This window comes from Cetorhinus maximus, chromosome 4 (assembly GCF_964194155.1).
Source record: "Cetorhinus maximus chromosome 4, sCetMax3.hap1.1, whole genome shotgun sequence".
NCBI lineage: Eukaryota > Metazoa > Chordata > Chondrichthyes > Lamniformes > Cetorhinidae > Cetorhinus > Cetorhinus maximus.
The window spans coordinates 54,539,363-54,565,564 of record NC_135882.1 but is presented as its reverse complement, the minus strand read 5'-3'; positions in this window follow the sequence as shown (position 1 = coordinate 54,565,564).

Sequence of the window (26,202 nt, the reverse complement as noted above, 5' to 3'; positions counted from 1 at the left end):
AAAAGTGACATTAATTTTCCTTAACTTTCCTAACTCTACCACTATGCCTGGGTGCAGCCCCAACATCTGCAGCAGAGGTGGAGGCAGCCTGCTGACTGCTACATCCTGATGCCTATGATGAGCTTGGCGGATGTCCCCTGGTAGCCCATGGCCTGGAGCTTATCGGCTGCAGCTTCCTCAAATTCACTGAAGGCAATGATGTCGGCTGTCTCTCCTCCCTAATTGTGCACCAGCTTGGCCTGTATGAAGATGAAATAAAGGCATGTGATGAGAAGGGATGGAGCAGAGGTTGGGTGAGATGCATGTCCCCTGTGTGCGGTAAGCCCCCCACAGAAGGGCCAGAGGATGGAGTGTGAGCAACATGGGATGGTGGTGAAGTGAAAGTCTTGGTGTTGATATGTGTCCCCCGCTAATGGTTGCTTGAGACACCTGAAGAGAGTAGCCATTTGAGTGCATGATGCCATGATGAGAGTTTGATATTGGAGGGTGTTGAAGGATGGCTTACCCTGGCAGAGTGGATGAGTTCATTCATCCTCTTTCTGCACTTTGGGCACGGGTGTCAGCCATGCTGGCCTGCTCTGCTAAGGTATCCCAGGCTTGAGAGGTGAGGCTGCTGTGCTTCCTGCAGACATCCGTGCGGTAGAACACCTGTCGCTGTTCCTGCGCACCCCCCCCCCCCACCGACCAAGGTCTGGAGGGCCTGACAGCTGAAGCGGGGTGCAGATTTCCTGTCACAGCTCTTGGCCTTTCTCTTGTGGGTTGCAGGCATCTGTAGTGGGCTGGAGAGATTGAGATTGTGCGTTGGACTTGCATTTAAATATGGCACCTGGACCTTCAAACCCGCCAGCTGAAAGCAGGCAGACGAATCAGCTCTCAACCCACTAGGTGCTTCAGATTGAAACATACCTCTGCATGATTAATGAGGCTCCAAGCACAGAATCAGGCAAGTTGCCACCATTATGGATGGCGGACTGGGTGCCGCCGAAACTGCACTTAGTTTCATTTTGGGAAAATTTCGCCCATGGAGACTAGATTTGTGTTTTGGGTAAATCCCAAACAATAGCAAGCGTAAATTTTGCATAGAGTATTCATCTTGGTATATCCATTCCAAGGGGAAGCCCCACCCAGAGTGATTCAATTAGGAACTTTCCTGAAACTGCACATAGTCAGTATTGAAGTGGCAAATGCCACCTGACCCTTGGCAGACATCTTAGGCACTTCGTGATTGTCCAGTTTTAAAAAAAAACAACAGTTCCAGAAGCTTCCATACAAAAACAGTCCATGTTTGAAGTAGTGAATAGGATATGCCCTCACTGGGCATGACAGTGTATAACAACATAGCTCTGTACCGCAGCATTCTGCAATCTGTCTCCATTTAAATTATATTCTGTTTTTCTATTCTTCCTGACAAAGTGGACAGCCTCATATTTTCCCACATTTTACTCCATCTGCCAATTGTATGCCCGCTTGCCTATATATTGCTTTGCAGACTTTTGTATCCTCACAGTTTGCTTTCCTACCCATCTTCATATCATCAGTAATTTTGGCTACAAAGTCGGTCCCTTCATCCAAGTAACTATATTGATTGTAAATACTTAAAAGCAGCCCTGGGCTCTTAAGGGGTGGGGGGTGGGGGGGAGCTCTGACTGCAGAAGGAGAGCAGGAGAGATAATTGGTTGCTGAAAGTACCTGCAGTATGTTAACAAGTTTCTGTCAGGTGAGATACAGACAAGAAGGATAAAGGAAGATAAGGTGTGAAGGAACCCCATATGATGTCTCTTCCAATTAGGCCATTTATCACAGACATGCCTCTCCGCTTATCCATGATGCCAACATGTTTTTTCCCATTTGGACAAGATGTGTCAATGGGCTTGGCTTCTTCCAATCAAGGTCTTCTGTCTGATGTTCTGTGCAGCCTTCTCCTGCAAGAAAGATGGAATGTGCTAGTAATCCTTGTGAGGTGTTTGGAGAATGTCAACTAGGTTGTATGCTATGTTGAAGATTTGAGATGTGAGGAAGTGAGGGTTGTATCAGTGTACTGGTGGAGAGAGTGGAAGTATGAGCTTATAATTATGAGATGGAGGTGGCATGACATGTGGTGCAGCAAATATATGAGAGTGAAGAGGTGTGGTGTAAGCAGTGAGGCTGGGATTGGTGGAACTGTAAGACAGTTAGAAAAAATATTCTTACCGTGCTAACACTTGTAAGGTCATTGAACTTTTTTCTACATTGTTGTCACCTTCTGGGAGTTAAACTCCCAACATTAACCCTAGGAGGAATACCTAGACCAAGGCCTCCAGTGCTGTTTTTGAAGAACCTGGAACCACAACCTACATATCTTGCACCAATTTGTTTCTTCAAAATGATTCTTCCCTGTCCGCTGCCAAAAAATACCTCCTCTTTAAGAGGTAGAGGCTGCCTTTAATTAAAGCAAATCTATTTTTCCAGCACTCCAAACATGTGCACAGCCAAAGAATAGCATGGATATTGTAGAAATGTGAAGGGTTGTACACCTTACCAATTATAATGAGCTGCTGGCACCAATTACATGTTGCCCTGGGACTATTTGAACAGATGTTACTGCTTGCCCCACCCCCTGCATCACCACTTTCGATCATAACCTAAGATCTAGGCAAAAACATTTCACTTAGTTCTGTGTGGTCCTTTGAACTTCTATTGGATAGCTTAAAAATTGAAAAAAAAATTAATCCTATTAGATCTTAGAAATTTTATTCTAAATATTAATAAAGGTTTCCAAAATTTACAGGCAAGAAACTCATTTTTTTGTGCTGAAATATTAACTGAGAAAGGAATATCATTTGAAACAATATACGAAACAAACTTCTGATACAACTCAAAAATATGTTTAGGCAATGACATCAATCATTATTCGACTTGGATGCTAAAGTATGGAGCACCGAGAATTTTTGAACCTACATTCATGGGAAACCTTTATGTATAGGTCACCTCCATAAATCATTGTAGGACTGATTCAACCTGCACTTTATTCTATGAGGAACTTCAATTGGTGCCACACAATAGCAATCAATGTGGAGCTTGTGTTGTTTTACATGCGCCTGGATTTTATCATAAAAATGATTTGTGATGCATGAGCAGGTCCTCTCTACTCGGGCTTTCTAAAACATTACCTTCTGAAATTGTGATATATAATTGATTGGACAGGTAAAGTACAATGGGTCTCCATAGAGTTTTGTCCATTTAAGGAAAATGCATAAAACCTGACTGCACCATTTCTGTACTGTAAATCATAACAATTAAAAAAAAATGAGGGAGTATTGGAATATTGATGTTTTCTATGCTGCAGTGTCCCTAATTGACAATTTGTACTCAGGCCACAGCACACATAAAGCTGGGCATCTTCTTATATCAACCAGCTTTCAGTTTACTTGACTTAAAAACTGAAGGTTTTAGGTGCCCCCCTCAATTTGATTGTGGGACAAGTCATTTCAGCCACTTCTACATTTCTGCATCACATTCTTTGATACATATTTTGGCTTTGTAAAAACAATAAAAAATTAAAGATCTTTAAGAGTGCATTTTAAAAAGTACAACTTGTGGTTCTGATGACATTGACTTCTTAAAGCATTGGAGATTTGTAATACATTTCTAATATTTATTATCCTTTATATAAAGCCATCATTCTTGCTGATTGAGTAGAATGAATAGTGAGGTGCCTTTTTATAAATTCATTCACAGGATGTGGGCTTCACTGGCTGGGCTGGCATTTATTGCCCATCCCTAGTTGCTCTTGAGGAGGTGGTGGTGAGCTCCTTTCTTGAACCGCTGCAGTCCATGTGGTGTACGTACCCCACAGTGCTATTAGGAAGGGAGTTCCAGGATTATGACCCAGTGACAGTGAAGGAATGGCGATATATTTCCAAGTCAGGATGGTGAGTGACTTGGAGGGGAGCTTCCAGGTGGTGGTGTCCCATCTATCTGCTGCCCTTATCCTTCTATGTGGCACTGGTCATGGGTTGGAAGGTGCTGTCTAAGGAGCCTTGATGAATTCCTGCAGTGCATCTTATAGGTGGTACACACTGCTGCTACTGTGAGTCGATGGTCGAGGGAGTGAATGCTTGTGGAGGTGGTGCCAATCAAGTGGACTGATTTGTCCTGGACGGTGTCCAGCTTCTTCAGTGTTGTAGGAGCTGCACTCATCCAGGCAAGTGGGGAGTATTCCATCACACTCCTGACTTGTGCCTTGTGGATGGTGGACAGGCTTTCAGAAGTCAGGAGGCGAGTTACTCGTTGCACGATTCCTAGCCCCTGACCTGCTCTTGTAGCCACAGTATTTATAAAGCTAGTCCAGTTCAATTTCTGGCCAATGGTAACCCCCAGGATGTTGACAGTAGGGGATTCAGTGATGGTAATGGCATTGAACATCAAGGGGTAATGGTTGGATTCTCTCTTGTTGGAGATGGTCAGTGCCAGACACTTGTGGGTCAGCCCAAGCCTGGACATTGTCCAGGCCTTGCCTGGGGGACCGGATGTTACAGGTCTTGTGGAAATCAAATTTGCCATATACCATCCCCTCTGCTGAATATACAAACTCCTTGCTGGGCCTTTAGATGGGTATTGTTTGAGAAATGCATCATGCACTGTTGTCTGTTTGCATTGTGGCTTGGCTTGGTCATGTGACCTCTGCTCCCTGTGACCTCCAATGTCATTCATTTGTGAGTCAAGTGTTCAAGAAGAAGCTGTTTTTGCATTCCATTTGAAACTTGGTGTCAAGAGTGTGCAGCTGAAAGTGAGTGGATTTCAATAGCTGTAAGGGAGCCAGCCATTATGAGCAACAACAGAGAACAATTCAAACTTCAGTCTGAAACTTTGTACAGGTCATTGATCGCTGGGTAAGTCAGTATGACTTTGAATATTCCAGGTACTGGCTCCTATGGAGATGAAGCAGGTTTGAGAATGAATTAGAAATTCTTCCAGTCTCAATGGTAGAACTATGAAATTTCCACAGAGTTAAACAAGAAACCTGAACAAATAAGAATAACAAAACTGTTATCAGTGCTGGGGAAGGAGTGCTACAAGCTCCATTGCACCCGAGACCTTACAGAGGAGCAGAAAAGCCAGTCTTGTGCAATTTTGGAGGATTTGAAGACCCGCTTAGCCCTCTACTATTGTTATTTATGAATGCCACATTCTCAACATCACAGTTCAGGAAGATGAGGAGAATATTGATCACTGAACTGAGATGTCCAGCTGAATCTTGTGAGTTTGAGCAACTGAAGGGGATGATCTCATCAGAGGATAGGTTGTCTTTGGAACAAGGGCTCCCACCGTGAGAGCACGTCTGCTGGGAGAAGAGACACTTACTCTCAAGAAAGCTGTTGACTAGTGGGGAAGCTCTTGAGTGGTTAACCATCAGCTGAAAAATTTTAATGTGAGAACTGATGAGGCTTTGCACTATGTTGGAAAAGCAGTTCAGGCTTTCCAAGCACAAGACAATGGAGAAAGGGAAAAACTATTTACAAAAGGGCCAGCAGAAAGATCAAGGCCGAAGTACTGGATGTTAAAACAGAAAATGCTGGAAAAACTCAGCAGATCTGGCAGCATCTGTGGAGAGAGAAACAGTGTTAATGTTTCAAGTCCATATGACTCACTTTTGCTTTCATCATTCTGGGTGTAAATATTGGGGAAGACACCACACAGAAGAAAAGGAAGCATGTCCAGCATGGGGAACAAAATGCTCTAACTGCAAGTGTTTTGCTGGAAAGAAGAAAAGCAAGCCTATAAAGATGGTTGCTGGAGAGTTGACAGACGATGATTCTGATGAATCACTCTCACCCTAGGTTGGCACTGTCAAATGTCAAGATAAAAAATGGTTCGTGACTATTGGGATGATGACTGCAGAAGGTGTGCATGAAGTTAATGTGAAGTGGCAGATAGACACCAGTTCTAAGTACAGCATCATGAGCTTCACAGACCTCTGTAAAGTTGCTCAAGATGGTCACCTGAAAATGAAGATGTCAAAGGTAAAGTTGAGGCTATACGATGAAACAATGCTCATCCCTAAGCTGAGAGTCCAATGCAATGGGAAGAAAGAAAATCTACAGTTCCAGATAATAGACATGAAGCAAAATCTTCTCATCTCAGCTGAAACAAGTCAAAAGTTTGGACTGTGACCCTCCATGTACCCGAAGAGGTTTGCAGTGTATCACATGGCACCATGCCATTGACTGCTGAATAGATAATGACATATCACAAAGATGTTTTCTTGTTTTGGATGTCTTCCTGGTGAATGTCATCTTGAAGTAGATAAGAGCCTGAGGCCAACTCAACATCTTCCAAGGAGAGTACCAGCTGCCCTCAAAGCCCAGCCCGAAAGACAGGATAGAGAAGCTTGAAGAGATGGGAGTAATCAAGAAAGTGTCACCTCCTACAGACTGGGTTAGGAGAATGGCACCAGTGAAAAAAACCTGGAAAGCTGAGAGTGTGCATGGATCTGAAGAACTCAATAAAGCTTTGAAAAGGCCTCACTACCCCATGACAAACACTGAAGAAATTTTGCTGTAACTTGCCAAGACAAAGGCCTTTACCACCTTAGGTGCTAAGGATGGATACTGGCAAGAGAAGTTTGATGAAAGCAGTAGTTTCCTGACTACATTATGGACATCATTGTCATGTTGTTATAATGATTTAAAGGCACTAATCACTCATAAGGGATTGTGTAAACATGTTGTGGCATGTTGTGACCTATTTAGTCTAGGCACATGGAAAAATTATAGATAGGTAGAATGCTGGAAGGCATTAGCAGCAGAGCTGTTTGTGCGTGCTCTGTTCAAAGGCAAAAGTGGAACTAAGACTAGATCACATGACACACTTCCCTTCTAGTGATTTCATGCTGCTATCCTTTAAAGGTATACTACAACACCCCCTTTATTTTTAAAAATACTTTCTTCCTTCCAAGTAAGTACAACTTTCCAATACATGTTCATCTTTAGTTACCATTATAAAAGTGTATAGGACTGGTGAATTTACGAGTCTCTAAAGAGTAAAGATAACCTGCTGATACGCCCAGACCTTGTAATGGTAACCATGTCTAGAGGTTTCTTTAATTGTTCACAGGGATCCGTGGGGTTATCATTCTTGGATGCTGTTCTTGGCTGTACTTGGGACCTTGTCCTAGATGCAATAGGACTGTATGGGGGTTGAGGAGCTGGAATGGATCTGATTTGTCCTCAGGTATGCATCACTGTCATGCATTTGTGTGTAATGACTTCTTAGGACCTGGGTTCTGAACAGATCCTTGTCACCTCAGCTGAACCCTGGATGTGAACTTGTCCCGGCTGTAAACTTGGCAATTTGAGTATTCCAAAAAAAGTGACATGTCTAAGCTTTTCATCTTGCACTCATCAGGGCACCAATCAGGGTCAAGCTGCCTGGTTTAAATTTCAAATAATGCTTGGCAGTTAACTGTCAGTCACCATCAGTTGCGCATTCTTCATGGCAACGCCACTTGCCAACGAATTGGCACTTTCATATACAGAATAAATTGTGGTTTTCCCCCTTATATTGGTATTCTTGCAAGTGTGCTGATGAGTGCAAGACGAAAAGTGTAGACATGTCTCTTTTTTTCAGCAATACTAAAGTTCTGTACTACCAAACAACTACAACTTGGCTATTCTGTACCTGCATTTTTATTGTGCACATTGGTCATCTTGTTTTGCAGTTTTAAAAGTTGCTCTTGAATTTCTGTGAGTGTAGAATGGGTAAGAGTAGGTAAATTGGTACGCTCTGGTGTGCCAAACAAGAACTCCACTGGTGATGGAATAGTTGTACTTGAAGGTGTCGCTTTCAGATGTAACATTGCAACATATAGGTCTTGCTTGGTCTATCTACATTTGAGAATAAGGGAATTCACCGTGGGAATCATTCATTCAGCTAGGCCATTGGATTTAGGGTAATGACGAGATGAAGTGATGTTCCTCTTCTCACACATATCCTGACATGGCTTACCAATAGGTGTGATTTTGGGCCAAGGATGGGTCAGAACTTCATGTGGAATCAGTGGTTCTTTCTGCTGACTTGGCATAGACTCTTGACATGCTTCCCTCTTCTTGATGGTGATTTCAATATTATTGTTCATACTTGGCCAATGGGCTGCCTCTCTTGTGAGTCTTCTTGTCCGACCTATGCCCATGTGTGAATGATGAAGTTGTTGGAGAATATCAGGTTGCAAAGATTCTGGTGTGATGATCTGCCTGCCTTTAAAAATGACTTCCTGGGAGATGCCTAGCTTGTCCTGCTAAAGCCAAAATGGTCTAATATTCATGAACATGCTGAATTGGATCAGGCTATCCATCGATAATAGTTTTCCACAGTTTCTGCAGTGTGGAATCTTCCGACGTTTCTTCTTGTAGCTGCTGGCATTTAGACTGTGCAAAATGTACCAGATCAGTTGGCAGACTCATATTCTCCTGCAAGTGTAATGTCGCAGGTCCCTTGAAACTGCCAATTTTGTTGAAACATTCCAGATATTTCAATGTTAAGTCATGAACTGAGGCAGCAGGAGTACTTTCTGAGGTTGATCTGCTATGTGAAGTCTGACTGATTCTATAGATTATTACTGGTGTGAGGTAATGGCATACTAGTAGACCCACAATCACTGGATCTTTAGTCTCCACAATGTAGAACGTCTGTGACACCCAGGAGGATTGATTGTACTTGCAGCCAAGTACTATGGAACCTGCAAATGGAATGAATGAATTGTTGTATGCTGGGCGTTTCACAGTAGTAAGTTTTGCCATGGTCTTCCACATCTGTGGATAAATGCCATTTACAATCTGCAGAGGTAGGATGTTGGCACTTGCCCCTTTGTCAATCTTGGCCAATAACAAATAGTTGCCAAGTTTCTTAGGGCAGATAAACTAAATCTTGGCAAACACTTCAGATGGTGTGACGGCATCTACATTTTCCACAAGATTGACGGAGTGAAACGTGTGTTTACTGCTCTTCATCTTGTTGTGCACATCATCGTCGTTTTATGGTTTATCAATCGCCTGATGTATATGCTTCTGACGGGACACCAGATAATCATTCTTATTGCTTGAAGGTACTTGGTGTGTACGGTCTGTTTGGATCATCGCATGGCTCTTTATAGCTGATTCAGCCTTTGCTCAGTGCACTGTCACTGCCAATGGCCCATCCTCCCACGTGCCTTGCAGAATTCCTGGAAAACTAGAAATTTCCTTGGTGCATGCAAAAGGCCACACCTTCCACAGAACTTGCTATGTTTGGGTGTGCTAGTGAGTGCGTCAACAATTGGGGCTGTGCTTAGGACTTGTAAGTTTTGTCAATCTGCAAGGATCACTTCGTACTTACGTATATTCTTGAGTAGCTCTTCAATGCTATACACTTTTGGCTTGTCTAGCAGATCTTTCTGGAAGGCATCCATAGAAGTGGCTGTGATCACCAAACTCAACAATTCTGTCTGCTAGCTCTACATTTGAAAAATTAGAGTACATACTATTACGATCCCAGCTGACGTTATTGCTGGAAAGTCAGATCCCAAAGTGAAACCTGGCTTAATAGATCTTAATTTTTATTTAGAAACTGTGGAGGAAAGTTACTGAACAAATTCACAGGGGTCTGCCTTTAAGAGAAAGAATAAAACATTTATTAAATAAGAAAAATGAACTATATTACACCAGACCAAAAAGGTTGGAAAGTTCTTAATGCAAACACAAGAATATGATTCAAAGATTCATGATTCCTTCACCCCAGCTATATCTTTACAGACACACACAAATTTGGAAAGATAAAGCTATTTACCATACCTATATTATACTCCAATATTCAGGGTAAGCATGTGGTACATGTGAACCAACTGGAGATCTAGTGATCAGACACATCACACTCCAAAGTACATGACAGAAGTGACCAAAGCAGATCAAATGGATTTCTTCACAACCCACCCAGATGTTTGCCAAATCGTGAGCCAACTGGTCTCACTGAAACCCTAAGATAAAAGCAGAATACTGCGGATGCTGGAAATCTGAAATAAAAACAGAAAATATTGGAAAAACTCAGCAGGTCTGGCAGCATCTGTGGAGGGAGAAACTAAGGTAACCTTTCAAGTCTGCATGGCTCAGCTCTGAAGAAGAGTCATAAGGACTTGAAACGTTAACTCTATTCTCTCCACAAATGCTGCCAGACCTGCTGAGTTTTTACAGCATTTTCTGTTTTTATTTCACTGATACTCTGTCTTTTTCATGATCTCCACCTTTGAAGACCTTGCCTCGCAATGCTCTCTGAACATTGCTCCTACTTGGACAATTTCAACAAGGATCCACCTCCAGGGTTTCAATCTCGCCTTCCGAGACTCCTATCCTCTGAATCTCTGAGCACACTCAAGCTTCAGCTTCCAAGTACACTTTCAGATATTCGGCTGTGGCAAGCAGAACACCACTGCTCCAAAAGGGTACCTTTGGCCATACAGCCCGCAGCATGGAGTCATCAACCTTTGCTGCCTCCACAGATCTTCAGTTCTCTCAGGCCCACTTTGAAGTCTACTCTCCGCAGCTCTTTCTCTTTAGTTTGGAGCCTATTGCTCTGCTCTTTTCTCTCAACTTTACTTAACAGGATCTGTTTATGATCTCTATCCTTGTTCCTTACCTAGGACTTTCTCCTGGGGCCTGTTTCTGTCCCACTCCCTGGTTTGGGGCCTCCTTGGTTTGAGGCCTTCTCCGTATCCCTCTCCCATGCCCAGCACCCTGGGACACCTCTGCAATGGCGCTCTTCTTCAGGTCACCTGATCTGCAGCTTCATGCTGTTTCATTTTTCTTCTTTTTCTCCTGTGCATGTACGCAGGGCCTGTTCCCGACCTGAAGGCGTGAAAATAGACAAACTGCACATGTGAGGCCCTTTCCCAGATGGTGCATTTACAGAAGTCCTGAGACCTGAGCTACAAGGCTGACTTAAACTTAAGGTAAGTTTTTTTTTGTTTCATCACAGTGCCCTTTTCTCTGCATTTGCTGGTGAAGTGCTCTATGGATTCTGTAGGCTTTTGTTGAAATGACATGAACTCTAGTCAATGAATATGGAAGTTTAGCCTGATTCTGAACTGGCCTTCTAATGTTGTCCATATCATTTGCGAATCCTTTAGCTCTTCTTCTGTTAATCCTGATGTGTTCAGTCTGTGTAGACCTTCATTCCCAATTGCTAGGCAAATTTTTATGGCTTGTTTATCTGGCCCATACACACCTGAATCAAGAAACCATAGCTCTATAAGCTGTTTAAAAATTTTTAATCTGGTTAGCAGGTCAGCTTCATTCCAATTCATACCAGGAAACTTTGTGGACATTTTCACAATGTACCTTTGAGCTTCCTTCTCCTATCGTACCCTTGGTGAGTGTCGCTGTAATAACTTTTGTGTGCATTTCTGAAGCTCTGCTTGTTTTATCGCAACCTTCTCTGGCCTGTTTTTTATGATGGTTTTTTTATTGTTTTGTTTTGTTTGACTCTCCCTCACTCACTATTGATCTGGCCCACACCCTGGTTATGCACATTCCCTGACTGAGCTAACCCGGTGCTTGACCTCACAACCCACTGTCCCACTCACGGAACTGACAGGCTGTGCACTGCAATTTCACCACAAGGGATCCATCTGCTTAGCAGCTCTTTATTTGAGCACTGTCCTGACATTGTGTCTTCAAAGCTTTTCTTTGCAGTCACTTGCCATGTTTTCAACACTCTCCGATGCTGCAACTTCTTTGCGGCCTAACCAAAATGTTGAGAGTCTTCACATGCCATGTAGCATGATCTGAGACTGTTTGCCATGCCATCCCTGTACTTAATCTTGCAGCTAGGCTGTTTGCACACTGCTGAGATCCATGTCACGTTGTTATAATAATATAAAGGCAGCAATCGCCCATAAGGGATTGTGTAAACACATTGTGTATTTAGCCTAGGCATATGGGAACATTTATAGGAAACAAAGCTGTGTGTGTGTGTGCTCTGCTCAAAGGCAAAAGTGAAACTAAGACTGGATCGCATCATATACTTCCCTTCTAGTGAAGTCATGCTGCTATCCCATAAAGGCACAGTACAACAGCCATCAGGGAGGTACCAATGGTTGCACATGCTGTTTGGCATTTCCACTGCTCCAGAAAAGTATTAACACAGGCAGTATGAGATAGTTAATGATCTTCCAGGAGTGAAATCAATCGTGGATGACCTTCTAGCCAATGAATGTGCAAATATAATGGAAGAAGACATCACAGACCATGATCAGAATCTAGTGAGACCCCTAGAGAGAGTTTGCCGGAGGAACTTGAAGCTGAACAAGAAGAAAACTACAACTGAAGATGATTGAAGTCAAGTACATAGCTCTGAGCACTGAGTGCAACATTCAAACATAGTGTGACTTTTGCCTGTGTTGTAATTGAAATTAAGACATCAGCCATGTTCTGCATCATGGTTTTGGTCTACAAAAGTTTTATGGAGTTGGCCATTACTTGCACAAAGGGAAGGATGGGCTCCAAACCCTGGTAAAGCCCTGTGCCAAATTGGTGCCACACTCCTCCATGGTACGTCACATTGACTGCAGGCTTTCCGGCAGGCCTGCCAATGCACCAAACATTTTATTGGGCATATCCATAAACCTTCCTTGATAGGCTATGCGTTAGGTGTCCACATCTGAGTCATCTGCAGTAGAATTTGCCTGCCACCTCACCGTGTGGTAAACTGATGCCTGCAACATCCTTGCCCTTGTCTTGACTGCAGGCTACTCATGCCTGGTGTCTCATCACGTGCAGATCCAATCTCTAAGCTACTCTCTAAAATATGCACAGTGTCAGTATCTAACCTAGTGGCTGCTAGTGTAAGGGCAAATGGCAGTGTTTTTCTTCATCACTGTCTTCCTCCTCTTCCATCTCTTGCCTATCCACCACTGCTTGACTATATGTCTATTCTTGGATATCTAAAAGGAAAACATACTAATGGTAAGGTTGTGGTGAGAATTGGGCAGTGCGGGGGTGAGAGGGTGCAGGGGGTGGGATGGTAGCAGGAGGTGCATGCAATTGCAGTTTGTAAATTGCAAGATATTGACGGATGTAGGGGAAGTTAGATGTGAGAAGAAGAATGAGATATGAGTTGATGCTTTCAGTTGCTGGTCACAGCCTCAGTCTTGGCCACTCTGATAATATTGAGCACCGTCCATTCCATAAGGGTAAGCACAAGCAGGCCAAAGGTAGCCTGAATGAGGAATTTGTAGAACATTTTTGCAAGAGATTCTTGGAACAATAGGTTGTGGAACCAACCAGGGATAAAGCTATTTCAGATCTAGTATTGTGCAATGAGGCAAGTTTATTTAGTAATCTCATAGTAAAAATTCCGCTGAAAATGACATACTCCAATCATAATCATGAATCGCAAGCTTAAACAAAGCCTTATGCTTAAACCTTAAGCTTAAACAAAACTTACATAGGTATGAGGGGAGAGCTGGCGAAGGTTGATTGAATAAATAGACTAAAAGGTATGGCGGCAAATAAACAGGGAGAAACATTTAAATTAACAATTCAAAATGTTCGATAAAAATGCATTCCATTAAAAAACAAAAGCTCAGCAAGAAATACCCATCCATGGCTTACTAACAAAGTTAAGGATAGTGTTAGATTAAAAGAGGAGGCTTGTAATGTGGCTAAGAATACTTGAGCCTGAGGATTGGGAGTATTTTAGAAAGCAGCAAAGAGTAAGCAAAAAGTTGATAAAAATGGTGAAAAAAAAGAATAGGACAGTAAACTAGCCAGGAATATAAAAACATATTGCAAGAGCTTATATAAAAAGGTAGAGAGTAGCTAAAGTAAACACTGGTCCCTCAGAGCTGGAGACAGGAGAACTTAGTATGGGGATTGATGAAATGGCAGGCATGTTGAACAGATACTTTGAGTTTGTCTTCACAGTGGAAAGCACAAATGACATACCAGAAATAGATGGTAACCAAGGAGCTAACAAGACTAAAGCACTTAAGTCAAATAATATCAGCAGAGAAAAATTATTAGAGAAACTTCAGGGGCTAAAAGCTGAAAAATCTCCATGACCTGATGATCTTTATTCTAAGATTCTAAAAGAGGTAGCTGCAGAGATAGTGCGCAAAATCATCCCAGATTTGCACAAAGTGCGGTAGTGGGTGGGAGAAATTACGTTTTACCCGTTGGCTGCAAAGGCAGCTTCTTACGCCATACCGTTCCAAGCCCGCCTCATTAATTATGCATTCCCAGGAAACACGCTGCTTCAATGGTGGGCGGGCTTTCATTTGCCCACCCCCTCATTACCTCGCCGCTTCCTCACGCCAGGCGCCATATTTAAAGTGCAGCTGCGTGCACACCTCTCAGTGCTTCCAGCCAAAGGCTGTTGCACAGAAAACATGGCCCAGAAGGGCAAAAAGACTGCAGCCCCCAGGTTCAATGACACATCCCTCAAGCGCCTTTTGGATGCAGTGGGCGCTCCCCTACTCTGGCCACAGGAGGGGCAACAACCTCACTAACCTGGCTTGGGAGACAGTGACAGTGGTGGGTAGTGCCAATGTCCTGCAAAAGAGGACAGCCACCCAGTGCTGCATGAGGATAAGTGATCTTTTTCCACCAGGGTAAGTTACTCTTCTTGTCAGTCTCAACTTACACACTCACAAACACAGCACGCAACCACAGAGCCCTCGCTCACTGCCAGTTCAAGGGACATTACCATCTGCACTCTTACATGCAACTTCATTGTCCTCATCCCATCCATGGCAGCACACACCAGTACACACATGCCAGGCATACTTATCATCTGGCCTAGCAGGCATCCTGCTTACACTCTGTCCATTTCTATTCATGCAGGACAAGCTGGCACGCAACAAGAGGGATTGGTGGAGGAATGCCTGAAATCAAGGTCCTCAAGGACTATGAAAACAGAGCTATCCAGCTGGCTGGCGAGGATCTGGACCATTCTTGTGCTGATGGTGAGGTCGGTGGTGCTCTACCAAGTGAGGATCCAGCAGCATAACATCCATCAGACAACCATGCCGTGAGTGATGTGCCCTGTTCTGTAGTCCACTGCTATGCACTCATTATCTCTCCTTGTTTTCACAGGGACATATGGGAAACAGCCAATGGAATCCACAGCCTAGGGCCTCCAATCAAGCATTGAAGAAACCTCTGAAGAGGAAACTGAAGGCACCCTCCTTGAAGTCCTGTCACAGCGCTCACTCCATCAGTGCAGAGAGACACACTTTGGTGGGACCTAGCTTTAGAGTAGCATCAGGTTCACAATCTTGTGAGCACATTGCACTGTCTGATCTACAGCAGGCAATGACAGGGACTTCCCAGGTCCCCAGCACCCGAAGAACTGTTAGAAGTCAGAAATTTGCTGAGTCCAACTCAGCAGACAAGCCTCTGGACTCGGTCATACCTCAGTTACTGGAGGTGCAAGGTCAAGCTCGGGAACATCAGGAAGGGATATCTGTTGCACTCCTCAGATTGCAAAGCATGATGGAGGAGTCCATCCACCTTCAGTCTGAGGTAATAGCGCTGGCATGCCAACCATGGAGTCAACACTGGCAAGATGGGAGCCACCCTGGAGACATTGGTCCAGAAAGTGGCTCCTGCAATGCTGTGTGGGCTGAGCTCCATTGCTGACACCAACAGAGCTGGCCTCCAACAGTGTGTACACAAGAGGGGTGTGGGCAGCTCGATTTCACACCATCTTCCCCTTCTCCTCAACGAGTCAGCTAGAGGCCCTCAGGCATCCACAGGGAGGAGGATCAGCAGGTGCACACTCCGGGGCAATACACCCAGGTGACTCTGGGAGTGAGTGGCCCATCCAAATCCCCTCTTCCTGTGACCTCAGCAGCTCCAGCTCCTCAGGCTGAGAAGGTTTCCACTACCACACAGCAGGACCCCGAAAGCAGGCCGGGACCCTCCAGGTCTCAGACCTTGAGAGGACACCCGTCAAGGTCATCACAGATAGGGCGTAGCATGCAGCAGGCTGCCTCCACTTCCGCTGTGGATATCCGGAGAGCATCAAGACATTAGGGGAGCACCAAGGCAGGTTAGGAAGGTTAAGAAAATGTAGTTGCACAGCCTGGGCATGGGTGTTAATCACTTGTACATAATGTTCACCATTGTCAATAAGCTTTCAACAATGTCTCCCTGCCTATGGCTTCTTGTACTGATGAGCAGTGTTCGTGTCACTCAGATATGAAACCTTTCTGCACAAGATAAAGGCAGGTGTCTCAGTCCATGGCCTCTCCCTCTTTGCGTCTGTCGGCCTCTCCCTCTTTGCGTCTGTCGGCCTCTCCCTCTTTGCATCTGTCGGCCTCTCCCTCTTTGCGTCTGTCGGCCTCTCCCTCTTTGCGTCTGTCGGCCTCTCCCTCGCTCCCTCTCACTCTCTCTCTGTTGGCCCCTCGCTCCCTCTCACTGTCTCTCTGTTGGCCCCTCGCTCCCTCTTTCTCACTCTTTGCTCTTTGCAGCCTTCAGACCAAAGTGATGGTTCGGTCTCACACTCCTGGACACATTACTGATTCTTGCACCTCGATGGTGCTTGTCATAGCTGCCAGTATGTAATGGGCAGGCATCACAGAGTTCCGTCATTCTCTATGTGTGCCCTCAGCACCTTTAACATGTGGCCCCCATCTGTTCAGCATCTGTGACCAGTGATGCTGTGCTCCTGAAGGACTCAGATGCTGAACGTGAACAAAGGATCAGATGCTTCTAAAGTTTCATGGCTGTTTCTCTATGATATGATCCTGATCACAGAGCGCAAGCGAGCTGCCCTTGGCCAAACAGGAGTCAGACATTCTCAGAGGCTATTTGAAGATCTATGGAGTGTCCTCACTGCACGTTGTCATCATCCTCCTGCAATTGAACGACTATTTGGGCCTCCACTATGCCTCCATGACTGGTCCAAGCTGGGATGCTGATGTTGCAAGGGACTGAGAGTACCTCCACCAGTGACTGCTCCATGGCCAGCTTTAGCAAGAAGGTTGTACAATGTGCCCAGTCATCAAACTTTTCTGCAGTCCACTAAAACGCTCATTAGTTTGTAGTCCGTGCCCGATGGATGAAAGGCTCTGGAGCACTTGGTGGCACTTTCATGCCTCTGCATTGCTTGAGTGGGTAGATAAGCTACAGACCCGATTCCACGCATGTCAATGTGTCTGCATCTGAACTACCTCAACTGCAGAGGAATGGTCACTTTATACAAGGTTTCCCTAACGTGTGGCCACTTCCCTCCCCCCACCCCCACCCTGCATGTGCTTGTGCACTACCACCAACTGCAGGGTAGCTCTTGCCCCCAACCCCCAACCCCCCACAGTGCCTCAACCGCAGGGCAGCCCTTAGCCTCCCCCCACCAATCACCTCAACCTTGAAATCCAACAGGCAACCTTCATGAGCGCTGTCCAACATTACTGTGCACTCACCTCCTAGTTCCCCTCAGAGTGCAGCCTACTAAGTGCATGCCTCATATATGCTGTTGTGAAACACATCATCGTGGGTGGACGATCCAGTGTGGTTGGAAGGGGTGAGGATGATTCTGGTAGGCTGGCCTTATAATGATATGCAGATGTGTTACAATGAGGTTCCTGACGTCCAATGGTGGGAAACGCAGCCCGCCATCGATGGACTGAGCAGTCGATCGCAAGCTGGTTTCACAATGTTGTGAAACTGATTTTTGGCCTTCTCACCATATTGTCCGCTCATGCCACCGAGCATGCCCGATGTCAGCAGGTACAGAAAACTCTGCCCAGTGAATGCGCTGGTTATGATTTTCCAAAATTCCCTAGATTCTAGAGCAGTCCCAGTGGATTGGGAGCTAAGCAATGTAAGAATGCTTGATGTTTGATACACACCTTAATGCACCACATTCCATGCTAAAATTCACTTTTGAAATGTATTTCCTTTCCTGTGCATTCTAGTTGGCTAGTCGTGAATTTTCCACTACTATCCACCGCAAACCTTTCTTCATCAGTCAACATATGCATTGGGATTTATATAGCCCCATGCGCTATAAGATTATCCTTATCAGCAATCTTGTAAAGAGGGCCTGAGCCATTTTCTCGCTTTCCAAGCTTGGTGCAGAAATGGAGCATATCAAAGCTATCCTACGGGACAATGGCTATCTTGATCAGATCATTGTTCACTGTGGACCATGAAAACCTGCAAATGGGCCAAAGGCTACCACTTTCAGAACTGAAATGTGGCTGGTCTACCTCAAATTGCCCCAGAAAGGCAAAGTATCCCAAAGATTTGAACAACAGTTTAAGTAAGTTGTTTCATGCTGCTACCATACATGGTGATGCGAGTGGTATTTTCCACTCAGAGGGTGCTGCTGTCAGCTCAGAAAAACTTTCTGTCTACTACACAATTAAGTGGCGTCATGTATGAATTTCAGTGTTGGTGCAATGCCAGGTACGTGGGCCGTATGTTCCAACAGTTAGCTGATTGATTCAAACAATATGTTCCCTTGGCTGTTTGGAATAGGCAGAGAACATATCACACTAAACCAACTTGTGCTTGCAAAACTCAATACAAAACGTCTACTGTTAGATTTGATTCTGCGATTAGGCCGCACTTGCTGAACAATCCTGAGTGTGTTAATAGCTACACTAGCAACCAATTCAAAATAATCAGTCCCGCTCATAATGTGTTTCATTTACACACACTAGAAATGGTGGAGATGGTTGCATAGTGGTAATGTCACTGGAGTAGTAATCTAGAGGCGCTGGCTAATACCTTTGGGACAAGGGTTCAAATCCCACCATAGCAGCTGGTAGAATTTACATTCAAGTAATAATCTGGAATTGAAAATGGTTTTCATAACGGTGACCATGAAACCATTGATAATAATTGTAAAAACCCATCTGATTCACTAATGTCCTTTAGGGAAGGAAATCTGCCACCCTTATCCAGCCTGGCCCACATGTGACTCCAGATCCAAGCAATGGATGAAAGATTTTAACTGCCCTCTGAAATGTCATGGCAAGCCACTCAGTTCAAGGGCAATTAGGGATGTGCAACAAATGCTAGACTTTCCAGCAATGCCCACATCCCATGAGAGAATAAATAAAAAAGTGACTTAAATTAAGATACAATAACCGATTATCTGCAAATAAAAGGAAGATTTTCAAACCTTGCACATTTTTTGAATTACCTGGAGGCTTGGGAACCTATAGCTCCCTTCTGCTTTCTCTATGGCAGTCAAAGACTTGCCAACTAGTCAGCATCCATTTTCTCCTGTAGTATAAATTGTTGTGTTCTTTTGAAATTTGGCATTCTAGCATTTGTCCCGATGAATGCAAGATTAAAGGTGTCAGCACACGTCTCTCTTTTCAGCAATATTCAAATTCTGCACTACCAAATGACTGCCTCAGTAAATTTTAAAAATAGATAATTTGCAATCTTTCAATTTTTAAAGCAGTGTTTTATTTTCTCAATTGAGCAATATAGTTAGAGAACAACTTCAGAGCAATGTATCAAAGATAACACATTCCAACAATAATTACTATTTAATATCAATCTTAAATCATTTGCTGCATTACATTAATGAAATATGAAATTTAAACATCATTTCAGTGTAGAAGAAATTTAATATACATACTTTACTGATTCAATTAACCTTAACCCCTCTTTGAATTCAAAAGGATAACCTCATACCATCAAATTCCAATGTACTCTTTAATATATTGCAAATAATTTTAGACATTAAGAAGTAATTTACAATTTAGTAAAAAGGCTCCTGCTTTTAGAAAATCAATGAAGTGACCATGACCCCTTGTATCACATCAAGATGCCTGTTAAAACAATGTGAGAGCCATAATAACTGAGGCAACAATTGACTGGGGAGAGAAAGAAGCAAAAAACACTTTAAGAAATGCATCAAAGTATGTTTGTGATGCTGTTGACTGCAGTAACTGACAACTTGCACAGAATGGAGGTAATGGGTGCTGGAGGGTGGGGGGTGGTGAGTGGTGGATGACTCCTCAGTTCACCAGTTTGATTCAAAATTTGTCAAAATATGCCAGTTAACACAGGACCCAAATCTATAATGTCCCTCCCTACCCCAGTTTCATTTGAAATGCAAAATGAAAGTGAAAAATGCTTTTAAAGTCGCCATGAAGTTTGTACTGCTGAGAATTAAGTGATGCAACTGCTCGAAGCACTGGGGTGCTGATATTCAGTCATTCCTTCAGCTGAGTAGAGCAGTACGCAATGCCCTTTTCCAATTGTGACCTCACTGCATGTAAAGTGATCTTTCAGCCTTTGTTGCTATGTTTGAGACAAATGGTGTGTGGCGTTATCCATCAGAAATCTTGAAAACTCAATATTTTGTCCTTCAAAAAGGGCATTATAGGAAACCTTGCTGACTTCAGGAAAGTGCATTTTTGGGCTGTTAGAATGGAGCCAATTCATGACACATCTGAACTGCTGTGTGATGAGAATAAAATTGGGCATAAAACAAGTACTTTTGCACTTTTTAACTCTTTGTATTTTAATGCTACAAACATCATTTGCATCTTTACAATGTCTAATGTGGTCTTTAATGTAAACTAAGACTAAATATTAAAAACGGGAATAAATTGACACAATTTTCTTAATGTCAACAGACGCCATGCTCTGCAGAATTTGTGACACATTTTGCTGAGTGTGTGGCTTATTTTGCTGTTTCAAACTTTGACTATTGACTGAACATTATTGCCCCCACTGTGAGGAAAAGCAGTTATGTGTTAAAAGAGGAACAATGAGACCAAAAAAGGAAGAATAATCCAAAGGTAGTGATAAAATCAGGACAATGATTAGATAACTAGGCAAGCCTGGTCAGACAAACTGACCACTTTGAAAAGCAACCTTGCAAAAAAATCTTCTGATATATGAGTAATGTTTAATCAAGCTAAGCCTCTTTAAACTCTTTATAAGCAAGTTATTAATAAGGGTTTTGTGAATGACAATCCCATGCATGATGTGAGGTTCCTTCTGAAGTGTGGGGGTTGCATCAAAATTCATTGTCTTTTGAGCTCAGAGCACAGGCATCAGTGAAGGCCATCCACCTGTCAGAAGACCACTGAACTCTCCAAAGACTACACAGCTTTCGGAAGAATATCCAACTAGCAGAAAACTTGCTTCATTGCCAAAGAACTTGAAGCAACCATCTCATCAATTTGATTGCAGCTTCTGCCCAAGGGTCAAATTGGGTAATATTGTTTTAACCTGTAATATTGGTGCAGGAGTCTTGTGTTGTTGTGATCTATTATTATAATCATTCCCTTTTTTGATGTGTTTGTAGATTTGACTTAACTATTAATAAACAAGACATTTAAAGCCATTTGGCCTCACACGCGAATCTGTTATATGATACAGGAGATGCTATTTTTAACTATGCTCAGAAAAGGTTTCCCAATAGCTCAGAGAGTTTAATAATTGAGTAGCAGAGTCACATAGATTGGAAAGGTCTAAGGAGCAATTTCCAGCGTTGATGAATTTAGCTGGTCTCAATTTGGGGCAGTGCTGGGGCCACGATAATTGACCTCTGGATTGGTCAGAGAAATATCAACTTGAGTTGCTGTTGTTAGTTGTCACCCAGCAACTCCAATCGGAAATACAGCTGTGTGGACATTGTTTGAATGTGTGTTTTGCTTCAGCTGCAACGTCTCCATGTTCTAGCCCGTTGACATTATAAGGGTCGCAAATGAATAATAAATAACGGCCAGAATTGGACAATATAAAGGAGGGTGCTCACCATTCATGAAGCCGCATCCCAGTGATTGCAATGCAAAGGTGTTGAGGGTAAATATTCCAATAATTTCTGCAGGGACTATGGACCAGCAGAACTTAGTACTCACAAATAGAATGGTCTTATGGGATTTCCTGAAGTCAGTCTCATTGACTATTCACAGTGAACTCCCGGCCTAGATTCCCACATGCCTACTTGTGAGGAGGAGGAACATTAGCAAGAAAGGTAAATTGCAGCACATTGAGAGTTACAATATATTAAAACGCTCACTCCCACATCATATTACAATTATTATAGATCACACTGGTATTAGGTAACACAAAAACATAACACTGTCAGTAGCATTTTCACTCCAGCATCATAAACCACTGGTTATAGGTATGTGAAAATCACTGTGGTGTTAACACACTGACAGTAACATTGTAGGGTCAATAATACAATGGTTGACATCCATTGTGATGAAACACATCACCAGCTCCCCTACTAACAAGTCAGAGGCCTGAGGTCTATCCCAGACCCGGGATTCAGGAAGCATGAAAAACAGGCTGCCAATTTACTGGCATCCATTTTACCCGACTGCACAAAGTCATGATCCTCCCCCATAGTACTAAACAACCACCATTATGCTCAGTTTGCTCAATACTGTAGTTGAAAGATTGCAATGTTTCATTTATTGCATTAATAACCATTTACAAGCGGCATCATTTTTGTCTATATAAGACATTTGCTCATTTATTTGAATACATATTTGAAATACTTCCTCTCCTTTGCTTTAGTAGATGATTCGTGCTCTCCTGGGCATTTAGGTGTAATATAAAGCACGTGGGGATGTAGGAGCTGTTCATCTTTGTGTCCACAGTAGTCACATTTGTCAGTTATATGGCTATTCTGATACCTTCAATTCTAGTTCCAGACCCCATGGTGTTCATATGTTTTGTAAGAGGAAACAGCCAACATTATTTTCAGCTATTTATCTTTAGCAGTCCTGATTCATGCCATTTTTGTCAGTGACACAGCACGTTCAACAGATGTTCTTCTGTGCAACTGAAATCCAAGAAACCAGAGCTACTCTGTAACCGACAGCCTCAACTTTTGTGCAGGACAGCAGCAGTCCTGATTCCCAAGTGTAAAATTCACCCTTCCATTGCAGTAACAAAACAAGTGATGGTATAACTACTGCCTTAAACTAGTGCACAGAGAAATAGTGGCTTTTTAATGAAAGGCTGTACCAAATCCTTGCCTCACACATTTGTAACAAAAGGAGTAAGTAGCCAAGAAAGTAGATTATGGGTAATGTCATAGATGTAATATATGTGGACTTCCAGTGGACCTAAGATAGAGTACCTCACAATAGACTCATGACTAAAATCAGAGCATGTTGAATCAGGAGACAAGACATTAGGCAGAATTTTCCAGCCCTGCCCACCACCAGGATCATCTGCTCCCGCAGGGGCGCCGAATCTTCCACGGTGGGTCCTGCCACGATGGGGCCAGAAAATCCTGGCCACAGAATGGATAGTAAACTGGCAAAACAAAAAAAAAAGAAAGTAGGTGTTAAAGATAGTTACTTAGTCCTCACCCCTCACACCCTCCAGCCACTCCCCATGCTCACCAATGCCAACCCATGCCCATCCAGCTGCCCCCTAATGACCCCTCATAGATAGAGTTTCAAAAATCATTATGGACAGAATTTTCTCTTTGGCGTGCGGGGCCCACCCCTGCATGCCGACGCTTAAAATAACCCGTGGTGATGTCAGGCGTGCATCCCGACGTCACTGTGCATCATTCCAATCTTTCGGTTCGGTGGGCACGCGCTGGAGGTGGGCTGCACGCCTGCTGAACTGTCAAAGGCTTGTTAAGGCAATTAATAAACCAATTTAGATTATTGACAGGGCTGCCCATCCAACCTCAGGGTTGGCGGGCAGGCGAAGAGCCCAGGCGTCCTTTGTGTTTTTCATGAACATCCACAGGTGGGATGAGATTTCATGAAGGTTTTATTAATTTAATAAATATTTTTCACACAATTCATAAACATGTCCCAGCTCATGTGACACTGTCACATGAGAGGACATGTCTAAATAATTTAATTCTTTCTTTATTTGAAAATGTCATTTTGAACTCAATCTCCCTGAGGCAGCTCTGTGCTCAAGCTCAAGAGTGCAGGCCCCAACTCTCCCTCCTCCCCATCTGCACAGGTAGCGCTGAGCACTACCGGGTGCGCATCACGCTGGGGAGGCCTTACTTGGCCCGTCCACGTAAAATGGCGGTGCCCAGCCTATCACAGGCAATCAGCTTTGCGCCTGCCCGCGCCCATTCCCAACCGGCCCACCCGACAGGGAGAAAATTCCTCCCTATAAGTAGCCAAGGAGATTAACCAATCCATTAAAAGTGCAAACAAAGCACTTGGGTTTGCGGGAAAGAGTGAGGGTGAGGCACGAAAAAGTGAGGGCCCAGCCAAGAGGATAAAAGAACACAAGAAAAGACAAGACTGAGAGTGGAGCTGAAGGATCAAGGAGTGCGAGAAAGAGCAAGAGTGAGAGTGGAATCAGGAGGATAAAAGAGCGAGGGATAGAATGAGGGTGAGAGTGGAGCTGAGAGGATTAAAGAGTGCGAGAAAGAGCGAGACCGAGAGCAGAGCCGGGAGGATAAAAGAGCGTGAAAAAGAGCGAAACTGAGAGCGGAGCTGGGAAGATAACAGAGCTAGCTGCTACTGCTGCTGCTGCTGCTGCTGCTCCTGGTGCGGACCTCAGTGGACCAATCAGATTTGGAGAAAATCAAGTGTGACATCATAAGGAACTGGGTAAGTAATTGGTTGGTGAGATTTGTTTGTTTTTTAAATTTACTTGTTTTCAGTCATAGAAACAGGCCCTTCAGCCCATCATGCCCATGCTGGCCATCAAGCACCTATCTATTCTAATCCCATTTTCCAGCACTTGGCCCATAGCCCTGTATGCTATGGTGTTTCAAGTGCTCATCTAAATACTTCTTAAATGTTGTGAGGGTTCCTGCCTCTACCACCCCCTCAGGCAATGTGTTCCTGATTCCAACCACCCACTGGGCGAAAAAAAATTCCTCCAGTCCCCTCTAAACCTCCTGCTCCTTACCTTAAACCTATGCCCCCTGGTTATTGATCCCTCCGCTAAGAGGAAAATTTTCTTCCTATCTATCCTATCTATGCCTCTCATAATTTTGTATCAGCCTTCTCTGCTCTAAGGAAAACAACCCCAGCCTATCCAGTCTCTCTTCATCGCTGAAATGCTCCAGCCCAGGCAACATCCTGGTGAATCTCCTCTGCACCCTCTCCAGTGCAATCACATCCTTCCTATAATGTGGCGACCAGAACTGCACATAGTACTCCAGCTGTGGCCTAACTAGCATTTTATACAACTCCAACATAAGCTCCCTGCTCTTATATTCTATGCCTTGGCTAATAAAGGCAAGTATCCCATATGCCTTCTTAGCCACCTTACCTGGCTGGAGAAATGGTGTAGGAGGGAGGGATTTAGGTTCCTGAGGCACTGGGACCAATTCTGGGGAAGGTGGGAGGGTTGACCCCAGCAGGACCGGTGCCAATATCCTCTCAGGGGTATTCGCTAGTACCATGGGGGATGGTTTAAACTAGAGTAGCAGGGGTATGGGAACTTGAGTGGGGTGACACAAGAGAGGAAAACAAAAATAGAAATGAAAGGCAGAAAAGTAAGCAAAAGTGGAATGCAGAGGAAACAAGGGATAGTAGTAAATGGGGGCATGGTACAATAAAAATGTGTAAAAATGTTAAAAAGACAAGGCTAAAGGCAATGTATCTGAATGCATGGAGCATTCGCAATAAGATAGATAAATTAACAGAACAAATACATGTAAATGGGTAGGATATGATTATGATCACAGAGACATGGCTGTAGGGTGACCAGGGCTGGGAACTGAATATCTCAGGGTATTTGATGTTTAGGAAGCACAGGCAAAAAGGAAAAGGAGATGGGGTGTGGTTGTAAGTTAAGTTGAACTCAGTGCAATAGTGAGAAAGGATATTGCCTCAGAAAATCTTGATGTCGAATCAGTCTGGGTGGAGCTATGAAGCAACAATGGGCAGGAAACATTGTTGGGAGTTGTCTATAGGCTTCCAAATAATAGTGGTAAGGTAGGGACAGCATTAAACAGGAAATTAGAGATGCATATAACAAGGATGCTGCATTAATCATGGGTGGCTTTAATATGTATATAGATCAGGCAAAACAAAGTAGTAATAATACTGTGGTGAATGAATTCCTGAGCCGGAATTTTTTGCCCATCGGGAAGGTGTACGCCTGACCCGAATGAACGTAAAATGACACATGATGATTATAAGGCGTTAGGGGAGGTGATGGCGTAGTGGTATTGTCACTCGACTAGTAATCCAGAGGCCCTGGGTAATGTCCTGGGGACCCGAGTTCAAATCCTGCCACGGATAGAATTTGAATTCAATAA